At 56.0% G+C, this 13,549-nt stretch overlaps 1 protein-coding gene across 1 annotated transcript in view; it reads right to left on the bottom strand.

The window, feature by feature from the left end:
• Positions 1-11,880, bottom strand: part of EDAR (ectodysplasin A receptor) — a 75,333-nt gene extending 63,453 nt beyond the window's left edge. Inside the window, exon 1 of the mRNA XM_002709985.5 lies at positions 11,450-11,880. The gene's annotated coding sequence lies outside the window, so the exon portion shown is untranslated. The remainder of the gene's footprint in view (positions 1-11,449) is intronic.
• Between the last annotated feature and the right edge of the window lie 1,669 nt (positions 11,881-13,549).

Here is a 13,549-nt window from a genome sequence, read left to right as displayed (position 1 = left end):
GAGTAAAGCTGCCACCTGCAGTGCCGGCATCCCATATGGGCGCCGGTTCAAGTCCTGGCTGCTCCACTTCCCATCCAGCTCTCTGCTATGGCCTGGGAAAGCAGGAGATGGTCCAAGTCCTTGGGCCCCTGCACCCGGGCAGGAGACCCGGAAGAAGCTCCTGGCTCCTGGCTTCGGATCAGCACAGCTCTGGCCATTGCGGTCAACTGGGGAGTGAACCAGTGGATGGAAGACCTCTCTCTCTCTCTTTCTCTCTCTCTCTCTCTGCCTCTCCTTCTCTCTCTATGTAGCTCTGACTTCCAAACAAATTTTAAAAATTAAAAAAGAAAGAAAGAAACAGAGACTCAGAGTGGGAGGAGGAGCCGGGAAGTGCAAGGCTGGAGTCCGACTCCTCCCACACGTGAGCCTCACCTGGCACGCCAGGCTACCTGTGGCCCGCACCCTGGGGCTCTGGAGGAGACGAAGGGTGCAGCAGCCACAGCCCACAGCCCTCTGACTACCCAGGCAGCCTCTGCGCACGCTCCGTTGTCAGGAACCTCGGCACTCTCCCGAGCGGCCTGGGCGAGTGCAGTGAGGATCCTGACTGTGGGTGATGGCGAATGATGGTGCAGCACCCGAGGAGCTGCTGGCAGGGGAGCGAGTGCTTCCGCACGCAGGGATGGCAGCTGGGCCCTCCAGCCCCTGGCTGGGATCCTCTCAGTGTCCCCTTGTCTGCGGTGACCTTCCGAGGTTTGAGGAGCACTAGCCAGGCGTTTGGCAGGCTTTGCTGATGTTTTCTTCTGGCCCAGCAGGGTATGGTGCGGTCAGGGCAAGGGTGCACACCGGCAACGAGACTCACCCCCGCTGCTGACGGAAACACCTGGCCGAGGAGGTGTCTGTGGGTCTCCCCCTGCCTTCCCATAATGCACTCTTTGGGGTCTCCAGGTGATGCTCCACCTCTGAGGGGGTGAGCAGCCACACACGTGACTTGGGATTCTCAGGGAGACCTGCCTCTTCTCCACCTGTTATTCATTCATTCAAGCATGTATTTATATCACATGGGCATCTGGGTTATAAGCTGCTACTATATGATTTATTTAAATTTTTATTTATTTGAAAGGCGCATGCACACACACGCACACACAGAGAAAGAGAGAGAGAGAGAGAGAGAAACTCCCATCCATTGGTCACTCCCCAAAAGCCCAGCCATGGTGGGCTGGGCTAAAGGCAGGAGCTGGGAACTCAATCCTGAGTCTCCCCCATGGGTGGCAGGTGGCAGGGACCCAACAACTCAAGCCATTGTCACCGCCTCCCACGGTGCACATTAGCAGAAGCTGGAATAGGGAGTGGAGTTGGGACTCGAACTCAGGCACTCAGAATTGATGTGCAATGTGTCTGCCTGATGTCGTCGCTCAAACGGCTCCAGCTTGGGTGGCTGGGAGTTCTTTCCCTTGGTTTCTGTGTCCCCTTTGACTTACCCCATGTTTCTGCTCCCTCCCTCAAGAACCCTGCCTTTCTGAGGGCATTCTGCACCTAGGGAAGTGACCCCAGGTCTGGCGTAGGACTTGGCACATCTGACATCCTTCACCCCCAAACCTGTGTCCTGCCCGAGAGACTTCTCCTTGGAAGTCTCTTGTTCTGGCTGCTGACCCAGCCAGGAGACGTCCGAGGCCTCCAGAGCTGGCAATGGGCACGCGCTTCTGCGAGTTTGCAGGGCCAGTGGGCTTTTCTCAGAGACACTGACACTGGGAGGTGGCCAGGGCTAGAGGAGCCCAAGGGCCCAGGGCAGGGCTGTAGGGGTTATCTCTCTGCTCTGCATGTATAGGACACCAAGAACAACCACAGGTGTCTTTTTAGACACCACTGGGGAAGCAATGTGGTGCAGTGGGTTAAAGTCACCGCCGGTGATGCCAGCATCCCAAATGAGCATCAGTTTTGAGTCCTGGCTCCACTTCCCATCTAGCTCCCTGCTAGTGCTCCTAGGAGAGCAGAACATTGGCCCAAGTACTTGGGTTCCTGCAACCTATGTGGGGAACCTGGGTGGAGTTCTTGGTTTCTGGTTTGAGCCTGGCCCAGCCCTGGCTGTTGTGGTCATTTGAGGAGTGACCAGTGGATGCAGGAGCTTGCTCTCTCTCTCTTTCCCTCCCTTTCAAATAAATAAATCTTTTTTTTTTAAAACCAACCCCTCATCTTCAACACCCAGAAGGATCTAGAAGGGTGTCAGAGAAGCGTTTGAAGGGAAAGTTCACTTCCAGGTTCTGAACTCTGGTTCCATGGACCCCTGCAGGTCCCAGTCATCCCCGTCTCACTAGGTGGCCAGGGCTCCCTTTAGAAATTCACAGAGATTAAACTTGCAGATTCTGGGTACCTTCGTTTATCTGCCTGTCTGTCATACTTTCAGCGTCTCACAATGTCCTTAACAGGGCGCTCCGGGCCCCTGAGACGCACAGGGACATGCGAGGACTGCTCACGTGTGCTGGGCACAGGCTCTTCCGCTGGCTGGTGGGTGGCATGGGTCTCCTGGGCTGAAGGTTAACTGGATCTGAAGTTTAACTGTTCCAGCGGTAAACTGTTAGCGCCTGAGATGCAGGAAGTCCGGTCACAGGAAATGGGTTCTGAAGTGCCCGTCACCCCAGCGCCCAAGGCGGGAGTGCTCCAGTGTGGGTCTGTGATGTAAGCAGAGGACTTCCACGGATTCGTGAGCACAGCCCAGATCTGGTTAAATTCCCCCGCAGGAGAATCACCCACACCAGAGCCAGGGAAGCAGACCATGTGAAGGCGAGTGAACATTTCCGGAGGAAGTCTTAACCCACCGGGTGGGTCCCAGCAGGGGACCGGGTTCTCCCGGTGAGGGCCTGGGGGCTGCTCAGTGGGTGCACAGTGGCACCTCCAGGGCTCAGGGGTCCACTCGGTGGGCAGAACGCCACCTCCAGTAAGTCCAGCGTTGCAGCGGAGCCGTGCGGCCCAGGACAGGGTGGCTGCTCTTCCCTCCCTGCCGGCAGCACTGCGGCGGCCCAGAGGTTCAGCCGGAGCCTCTGAACAGCCCTTTCTGCTCCTGGTTAAAGGCAGATCTGCGGCTTAGACCCCAGAAGTGCAAGGGCAAAGGGGTCACTCAGCTGGAGAAGTTTACACCAGATTTGCCTCTTCCTTTGGACCAATCCGGGACCTCTCCATCACCTTCATGGGCAGGGCAGAGCCAGGCAGCTGCCACCTATCACCCCAGCCTGGTCAAAATGCCTCCAAAACTACAGGCACCACACACATAGACATACCTGCAGACACACATACAGATACACAACCATGTATCACACACAGATACACACACAGACTCAGAGACACACATGTAGACACACAGACACATGCAGACACAGCAGACACAGAGACACGTGCACCACACACAGATGCACACATGCAGACACTTGCACACAGATACACACATATGTATCACACAGAGATACACACAGAGACATACATGCAGACACATACAGACACACACAGGCACAGAGACACATGCACCACACATACAGAGACACACAGATCACACATGCAGACACACGCACACAGACATACACACATGTATCACGGATACATAGACACAGAGACACACAGATGCACATATGCAGGCACCTGCACAGGTACACACACATCACACACATACACACAAACTCAGAGACACACATGCAGACACAGAGACACACACATGCACCACACATGCAGACACAGAGACACACACATGCACCACACATGCAGACACATGCACACAGATACACACACATGTATCACGGATACATAGACACAGAGACACACAGATGCACATATGCAGGCACGTGCATAGATACACACACATCACACACATACACACAGACTCAGAGATACACATGCAGACACACAGACACAGAGACACACACATGCACCACACATGCAGACACATGCAGATACATACACATTTATCATACACACAGATATACAGACTCAGAGACACATACAGACACATAGACACATGCAGACACACACAGATACAACACAACCAGATACACACACAGACACATGCACATATACACAGAGATACATACATGCACAGAAATGCACAGATACACACAGACACATGCACATAGATACACACATACACACAGATATACATGCACAGAGACACAGACACAGATACACACAGACACACAGATACACACAGACACACAGATGCACATGCCTAGAGACACAGACACACACAGACACATGCTGGCACATACACAGATACACATGTAGACACACAGCTACAGATACATATGCAGATGCACACAGATACGCACACATACATGCACCACACACATGCAGACACATGCACACAGATTACACACAGAGACATACATATGCAGACACATGCACACACCCAGACATTCACAGACCCCATGAGGGTGGGGCTGTCAGAGGCGGTGGGGCTGAGGGCAGGGCAGCTGCAGAGGCATGGGGTAGAGTAGAAGTCCTCTCCTCACCTGCAGTGTGTGTGTGGGCGGGGGGGGGGAGCTGGGCAGTGCATCCCACACGATAAGGCAGGAGCCTTCAAGTGTGGTCGGCTGGCTTTGCCCTCAGCTCTGGAGCTGGCTCCTGGAGCAGTTTCTCCTCCTTGACCATCAGATATGACGAGCTTCCAGGGTGCACACAACACAGGGAAGGTTGGGGCTTGCTCTGTGCCCAGTGCCCCGCCAGAGGGGACACGGCACTTCGGCAGAATCGCAGTGCAGAGCGGTGGGGTCAGTGCTGTCCGGTTCGGCCACCTCTTGCATGACCAGCCTTTCTGGGCATGAACAGATGGCTCTATCCTGTGCCTTTCTGTGCTCTGACCCCCAGGAACACGGTTGGCTCTTCTTTTCCTTGAGGAATTCTTACAAAGCCTTGAGCAAGATTTGGAGTCCACTCCTACAGCAAATGCAGTGCTGGCCTCTGACTTAACCCAAAGTCCTCCAGGGGTGGGGGTCCCGGAGGGCTGCTTTCCCCCTGCAGGCCATCAGGGCAAATGACCTGCTGTCCAGCCCACGCTCCAGCCCAGGACCCGCGCCCCCTGACTTCTACCCGGGAGCTGCGGGACCCTCAGACCCTGGCACTGAGGCCTGCTTCTCCTGTCTGTAACTGATGAAGCTGGAGGGGCACACCCGCCTTGGAGACCTGGACACTGCCTTTGCCGTGTCTCGATTCTGTTCATTCCGTAAACACAAGGAGGAGCTGAGCACTCTACCGCTCCTAGCTTTGCAATCTTCACAAATTAAACATTTACCTTCAAAAGCAACAAGGGTGATAATGATCGGGGCGCTACTCCTGGCTGCGCCCCTCACACAGGCCGGCTGCAGCAGGCGGCGGAGGGCTGTGTGTGGTCTGTTTGGATACTGACTTTTGTGTGCAAACCCCAAGCTGGAAACTGGCAGGGATCAGGGCTGGGGGGGGCGGGTGTATGTCCCGACTCCCTGAGGTGGCCTCCTCCGTGCAGAAAACGAAGAGCAAAACTGCTCAATGAGGCCCGAGGGGGCCAGGCAGGGGGTCCCCAGTAGTGGGACTGGCCCCTTCCAGAGGCCACCTGACCGGCCAGGCCCCTGGGCACTGCTTGCGCTATGCTTGCACTAAGCTTAGGATGGGTTTCTTCCACCAAATCTGAGAACGAGCTAAAACTCAACAGGAGTTCTGCTGAACGCCAATGACCCTGGGAATTCCCCATCTGCAGAACGGCACGTGCTACAGACCTGCCGGTCAGCTTGTGCTGCACAGCGGGCCCAGGCTGGCTCGCCTCTCCCTGCACTGCTTTCCCAGGCACACCAGCAGGGGGCTGGATGGGAAGTGGAGCAGCCAGGCCTTGAACCTGCACCCATACGGGATGCCAGCATCCTAGGCGGAGGTGTTGCTTGCTGCACCACAATGCAGGCCCCGGGATGGAGGTTTTTCTGGGTCAGAGGTAGTATTTGTTATGCAAGCACAAAGAGCCACAATCAAAACAGTTAACCCGAACACCACATCTGCTGGGTAAATACAGTCAGCTGACCCCACAGGCGTTTGCAGTCCATCCGAGCGTCCCCCGTGGACTGCGACCTCCCTGCACAGTGACAGAACAGGCGCAGGTGTGACACCAATGCGGCTGCCCTTGCTGCCCCTTACCCAGGACCCATTCATGCACACTCACTGCCCTGCACTGCCCAGGACAGGTGGCTTCCTCTAGGCCCACTGCTGTCTAATCGGCTTCCATGGTCCTACTACCAGGAAGGAGATCAACCTTGCAGGTGCTGGCTTGGCACTGACAGGCAGAGCGGCCAGGCGCTCCCTCCCTCCGTGGGGGCCCACGTGCGGTCAGCAGGAACAGCTGGGCCTCACCGCACCCGGGGCAGCCTGCTGGATCTCTTCCACTCAGCCCCTCCTTGCCCAGTGCCAGAAGGGGCAGAGTGGAGCCTTCATCCCTCCCAGTGAAAAGCAGGGAGCCAGTGGGGCTGGCCAGTGGCTCTGGGCGGCTGGGGGAGGCTGTGTAGGACCACGAGGGGTAGCGGTGGCGCCTGTCTCTGCAAGAATCCCAGTCATTTTGGTAAGGAGTCTGGAGAATCCAGTTTGCGATTTTGAAATTCAAGATGGGGTCTTTACAGTGTTTCTTGGAAGGCTCCCCTCCGCCCCCGAGCCTGTGTTAATCGCCAAGGGTGGGAGTTCTTCTTCTTCTGCCCTGTGGACCAGCAGACCCTGCCGGCTCGGAAGAGGCCGCCTGGAGCCCCAGCTCATCCAAATCTGAGTCTCAAAATACGGCAACTGGCATGCCACCGTGTGGCAGGCAGGACGTGGGCGTGAGCAGCCCCAGACCCACCAGTCCTGGCTGAACTTCAGCCCTAAGCTCGTGCATCGTTTCATTCCCCTCCCCACACCCAGGGTGAAGGCCCAGCCTCCTCTGGGGCTCCAGCCTGGCCTGCTGTGGGTCTGGGTTGCTCCCTGTCCCCCTCTTCCTTTCCTGCTGCTGCAGGGACATCTCAAGTCCGCCCCACCCCAGGGCCTTTGCTCCTGCAGGTCCCTTAGGTTCACTTCCTCACAGCCTCGAGGTCTTTGCTCCAGCACCGTTTCCCCAAAGGTGCCCACTCTCGGCAGGTGGCTCTCTCACCTGCTCCACTGTTTCCCGGTGGTACTGGTTTACCCGAGGTTACGTGTGTTCCTGCACGGTGGACTCGAAGCCCCGTGTGTGCATTTTCCCCCTCATCCCCACATCCTGCTCCCGTGCCTGGCACCCAGCAGGTGCTCAGAAGTGACTTGCTGAGCGAAGGTGTGTGCACTGAAACAGCTGGAAACCCTCCCCCGCTGTGCTGTGCGTGCAGGCTGAGAGCTGAGGCACTGGAGATGGGGCGACAGGGAGACTGTGAGAGGAGAGATTTGCTAGTGGTCTGATAGTTGTCAAAACAGTAACCTCTCATTTTCCATTCACAATCTAGTTTTGTGCGTCTTTCTTCTAGCCTAAGAAAAGTGCTTTATGAGAGGATTAAAGCGCTGTTGGCAGCATTCTCCCTGTTCTTTTGGGAGACTACGATCTTATTTCAGTGCTGGGGCTCACCTGCTCGCTGCCTGTACCCGGTCAGTCCGTGGTAGCAGCTGGCAGCATTGGCTGTGAGGGCTCTGGAAACAACACGGACAACCTGGCTCGATGCCCCCTGGGCTACTGGGAACGATGACGCGACTGCGTGTCACTGCTCTGATGGCCACTTTTGTCGAGACTCACGAGTGGAGGCGCTTTCTGTTGTGGCGGGAGTGGGGGACAGTCTGGCACCCTGGCTTGTGACGGGAGCTGAGATGGCATGAGCTTCCTGGGGGCACGGCTGGGGCACCTTCCTGCGTGAGGCTCATTCCCACCCGCCCGCCTTCCACGGTCATCTGCTTTGAGGGGAATGGGAACAAAGGCTGCTAAGACAGTCACGGCCTAAGTCTGTGTGGGTAACTGTGGGCGGAGCCTAGTGAGGCCGGGGGCCTCAGCACAGAGGACAGCGCCACCAGGCCACGCCCAGTCCACCCTGGCAATCTCTGCACACTAACAGGTGTTTCTGCCCCTAGCTCTGGCAACGGGAACTTGTTTGCGTGTTGATTTAGAGTACTTTTTACTCTTCTATTGGAGAAAGAGAGAGAGAGATAGAGCGCACAAGAGAGAGCAAGCTCTCATTTGCTGGTTCACTCCCCAAGTACCCTTATCAGCCAGGACTGGGGTGGGTTAAAGCCAGGAGCATGGAACACTCCTAAATGGGGGCAGGGGCCCAGTTACTTGAGCCATCACCTGCCGTCTGCCAGGGTCTGCACTGGCAGACAGCAAGAGCCAGGTATTGGGCCCAGGCACTGCGATATGGGATGCAGACCTCTTCACTGGTAGGCCCAACGCCTGTCCTGGACCTGGGGTGCCTCGTACCCGCTGTGTGACCGCAGCAATGGGTCATCCTTCTCAGATCTGAGGGTCTCATTCATTCACTCATTCGTCAGACATATTTTCAAGGGTGGCCCGTGATATGCAGGGGGATGCAGGGTCTGAGGACATGTTGGATTGCAAGATCACCCTGCCCAGATGGAAGACAAATCCTTTCCCTTAGCTGTGAATGCACACAGTTCGTCACCCTTGAGTAATGCTTTGTGGCTCTCTAAAGACGGCAATGACAAATTGAACATAGCAAGTCTCGTTGTTTGTACAAACAGGAGCCAAGAGGTTGTTGGGGTGCCTGAACCGCAAGAGCCATTCTGGAAATTTCTCTCCGTTACTAGACTATGGTTAGGCTAAACCATCTGAAGTTACCTATATTTGCAAGTTTTCCCTATACAAAAACTGCAAGCATTTTAAATACGTCCTCTGTTGCCAAACCTTTACCAGGATGGCTCAGAAAGCACAAAACTCAGACTGTGTCCTCGGAGCCCTCCACTCTGATGAGAACAGCAGGCGAGGAAGGCCTGGGGCTGACACCACCCAGGGAGACCGCTCTCTTCCACGCTCCTTGTCACCTGGGGGGCTGTCATGGCGCTGTCTCCTCACAGGGGCAAACACATCACTGAGGCTGGGGACACAGGTGTTGGTCCCAGCACCTCCAAGTGGATGGGCAGCAGTTTATCTTTCTTGGCTCTATTTTTTTTGGGGGGGGGGAATAGTCATATTGGGGATTAAAGAAAAGTTGCTGCCTTGGATACGTGAATTCAAGAGTAGCATGGCGTGCTCCGATGGAGGCCAACAGGAGAGGCACCCCCAGAGCTGGGGCTGTCTGGAGCTTTTGTTTCCTAATTGATCTAATGTGCTAAGTGAGTTTAATGCAAGTTAATTAATCATGCTATTGGTGGGTGGAATTACCTAGGCAGAGCCTCGAACAGCATCAAAGGAAGGAGCGGGCAGGTGCTGTCTGGGATAATTGAGGAAGCAAGGGCCTGGAGTAAGGCACCCGTGGGATGTGCAGGCAGGCGGCGGGCAGGCCGGGAGGAGGCGAGGCGAGCCGAGCCACTTAAGCAGCGAGGCTGACTGCCAACACGCCATCCTGTTACAGCGCCTGTGTTTGAAATTCAGATTTGCTGGAGTCTTTGAAGCTGGGTCCCTGGGCACTTCCTTGAGCACGAATCTCATTCTTTGGAAACCACAAAACTCCCTCACCTGGACCCAGGGAGGAGACGCAAGTTCTCTGGGACCCGAGAGCTTTTGAGTAGAAGACACTCCTGCGTTACAAGAGTCAACTTGGTTTGCATCCTGAGAAACGGGAATGGGGCCTAGGTCTGTCTTAAGCCTGCACCCCCAACACATATCCACTCCCCATGCCCACCCCCACACAGGGGATGTGCTAGGCACAGGGACACACAGTGACTGATGCCTGAGAAACAAGAGAGCCCCTTGCCCCCCTGCTTTGCAGATATAGATGCGCCTTCACTGACGATGGGGTGATTTCCCGCCGTTAAGTTGAAAATCAACTTAAAAAAATCACATATCCTAGCACGGCAGCTCAGCGCGCTCAGAGCGTCACTTGTTTCCCTGGTGACCGCAGCCGCTGCCACCGCCCAGCATCCCCAGAGAAGAGGGGACCACAAAGCACTAGCCCGGCAAAACGCCACACTCAGCGTGCCACGTGCAGTTTCTACCGATCGCACGTTGTTTTTGTACTTGCATAGAGGCAGCCATCAGACACCAGGGCCATCTACATGTATCTTCAACAACACAAACCTCTCCTCTACAACACTGAAAACCAGAGAGCGGACAGACAGCAAAAGCCCAACCTTCCAGAGAGATTCTGTGTACTTCTCCCCAGAGACAGCCCAGCTCGGCGCCCATGGGGAGGGAGGGGCACAGCAGAGACTGCCAGTCTTGCCCAGCAGTGGGGTGCCCACGGGGCGGTGTGCGGGATGGAGGCTCGTGCCCCAGCCCTGCTGGGCCACCTTCTTTTTTGATGGACCCTGTTGAAACGTATTCTCAAGGCTTCAAGCGCGGTGACTTAGGAACCCAGAGCAGCAAGCCGGACGGGAGAGAGGCGGTGTCTCTCTCAGAGCTTTGAAGTGACTCCCTTTCCCCTTTAGCCCACCAGGACTTTTGCCTCTAGGACAGCCGGAACGAGCTGCAGTTGCACCGTTGGTTGGAAAGTGTCTCAGACGCTACCGGGTGGCCTCCAGCTGGCCAGCTGGGGAGGAGGGGCTGGCCCTCTCTGCGGCTTGTCTTGGCTGCCCACGTGCGTGCGTCCTACTCTTGTGCCAGAGCGCCCTTGTGCCCTGCTAATGCGTCCTGCTCTCCACGTGCACCGAGCTGCCTCTCTCTTGCTGCGGCACAGCACGGCAGGCAGCAGGTCAGAACCTCAGCTCTGTTTTCCCTGCCCTCAGCCGGGTGCTAGGCAATCAGAGCCGGCTCTTGTGTCTGAGCCTGGGTCAGGGTTAGGGTTAGGGTTAGGAATTGCTCTAGGGTCAGGCGTGGAGCGGGGCCTCTAGGCTGGAAATGAAAACCGCAGCCCGTACGCACTCCCGACTGCGCGCCTCTCCCCAACACAAAGCCGTGGCTTCTGCTCTCAGACTCGCTTGAACCCCCACCTGGAAGTCTCGGGGCACGGAGGGCACTAGGGGAGGCAGGTACTGAGTCTGGCTAAAATCCCAGCTACTACTTGCCTCCCCTAGCCAACCAGGCTCAGGGACAAGCTCCAAAAAACACACTTCCCTGCTCCCTGGAGGCGGCCCCTGTTTCAACAGCCCAGGTCCCGAAGCCTGCAAAGCACACATGGAGTCTGGCTCACTACTCCAGTGTGCAACCAACAGCAAAGTGGGGTTTCTTCTGTTTTCCCCGAAAACAAAGGAACAATCTCAGGTCTCAGAACTGGTAGTGCAGACCTACAGTAATTGGGGAAGCTTGTTCCAACGCAACTCAAAAATGACATGCATCTCAAAAATGCACTAAAGCTCTTTCTTCCCCGGCCTGTGACACCTCGGTCTCTGCCACAGCGCGAGTTAAGAGAATCAAAAGGAAAGGACCAAGGCTTACCTGGCTCCCGCGCGAAAGCAGCTTCTGGTCTCCAAGGGAGGTGGGTTCGCGGTGGGGCGGCCAGGTGCACCGGCGGCCACTGGCAGCGCTCTCAGAAGCCGGCGCGCACGTCCTCGAGAGCGGCAGGGGTCCTGAGGACCGGGCACACCCCTCTGCAGTCAGCACCAGTAGCTTTCTGTTTCGAAGGGCTCCCAGGAACTTTGCTGCACTCCTCTGGAGTTTACCGACTTGGTCCTTGCTGGGGGCTTTCCTCGCTGCAGACTCACCTGCACCACCTAGAGGCCGCTTCCGGCACTGCGGACGCGGGAGCCCGGGCACCACTGCCCGCAGCCGCGCTTGTCGACACCTCGCTCTTGTCGACTTCCTTCCACGAACGTCTGGAATGTGTGAAAGTCGTTGATACTTTTTGAAGGGCAGCGGTCTTGCTTCTCTCTGAACAACCAGACCCTTTGGGCACCTGAGAGCTGAAAAAGCTAAATTGCATTAAAATGTCATTAATCAAAACTTGTTAGCTAAAGAATCCCTCCCCCCTCCCCCCCAACACACAACTGAGATGGCTCCAGGTACAGGCACAGGTGCACTGATTCGGCTCGGAACATGTTTGTGCACATTTCCACCCAGTCCCCTGCACGTCACCCGCAGGCTGAGTCGCCAGCCCTGCCTTTCCTCCTGCAGCCCCCGGCACACACCACTGCCACTCAGCCTGGGTACCCCCAGGGAACTGCAGGTAGCATACACACCCCATGTAACTCCAGATAAGTCCTCACATCCCATATAGCCACAGAGGGCTACATATACCCCACACTACCAGACAGTCAGGAAGCTGCTGGAAACACAGACATCGTGACAGCACTTACATTTTGGTAGTGGCTAACTCCTTCTCAGATATTAAATGATGGCCGGCTCCGCGGCTCACTAGGCTAATCCTCCGCCTTGCGGTGCTGTCACACAGGGTTCTAGTCCCAGTCGGGACGCTGGATTCAGTCCCGGTTGCCCCTCTTCCAGGCCAGCTCTCTGCTGTGGCCAGGGAGTGCAGTGGAGGATGGCCCAAGTCCTTGGGCCCTGCACCCCATGGGAGACCAGGAGAAGCACCTGGCTCCTGCCTTCGGATCAGCGTGGTGCGCTGGCCACGGCGGCCATTGGAGGGTGAACCAACGGCAAAGGAAGACCTTTCTCTCTGTCTCTCTCTCTCACTGTCCACTCTGCCTGTCAAAAAAAAAAAAAAAGTATTAAATGATTAGGGAAAGAGCCTGGTCCTAGAAGAATGTAATTCTGCTATTTCTCTCCCTCAATCCCACCACACAGGTATGGGAGCTGAACAGCTCCCCGAGGGCACCTTTCCATGTTCTCCTGGTCCATGTTGTCTCTGGGGACACATGAAGCAAGCAAGCGCTTGGGAGAAGAACAGAGGCAACGGTGAGTGGGTCTGGAGGAAGATCCAGGACACAGGGGCTGAATCTGCCTGCAGAGAGAAGCAGCCCCATCTTCACCAGTGTGGACAGCTAATCCAGGTGACATGGATTCCCCGGTGAGAGCTTCAACTTGAGTTCCCAAGGTTGGCTCTCTGCACTGCACATGCTGTGCCCAAGCTGGGGGTGTGTCATAATGACCGCCACCAACGTGATTCACCTAGGACCCTGGAAAAATGAACAGGCAGCACTCTGGGCTCATCTTCCTGTTGCATATACTACTTCTTCTTCTTCTTCTTCTTCTTCTTCTTCTTCTTCTTCTTCTTCTTCTTCTTCTTCTTTTTTTACAGGCAGAGTGGATGTGAGAGAGAGACAGAGAGAAAGGTCTTCCTTTGCTGTTGGTTCACCCTCCAATGGCCGCCGCTGCCGGCGCTGCGCCTATCCGAAGGCAGGAGCCAGGTGCTTCTCTTGGTCTCCCATGGGGTGTAGGGCCCAAGCACTTGGGCCATCCTCCACTGCACTCCCAGGCCACAGCAGAGAGCTGGCCTGGAAGAGGGGCAACCGGGACAGAATCCGGCGCCCCTACCAGGACTAGAATCCAGTGTGCCGGCGCCACTAGGCGGAGGATTAGCTTAGTGAGCCATGTGGCCTTGCATATACTTCTGACTTATGTTTGAGGATGGAGATGATT

Source organism: Oryctolagus cuniculus, chromosome 2, assembly GCF_964237555.1.
Source record: "Oryctolagus cuniculus chromosome 2, mOryCun1.1, whole genome shotgun sequence".
Classification (NCBI taxonomy): Eukaryota; Metazoa; Chordata; class Mammalia; order Lagomorpha; family Leporidae; genus Oryctolagus; species Oryctolagus cuniculus.
The sequence above is the reverse complement of the archived record's forward strand: the minus strand, read 5'-3'. Positions and strand labels throughout refer to the sequence as shown.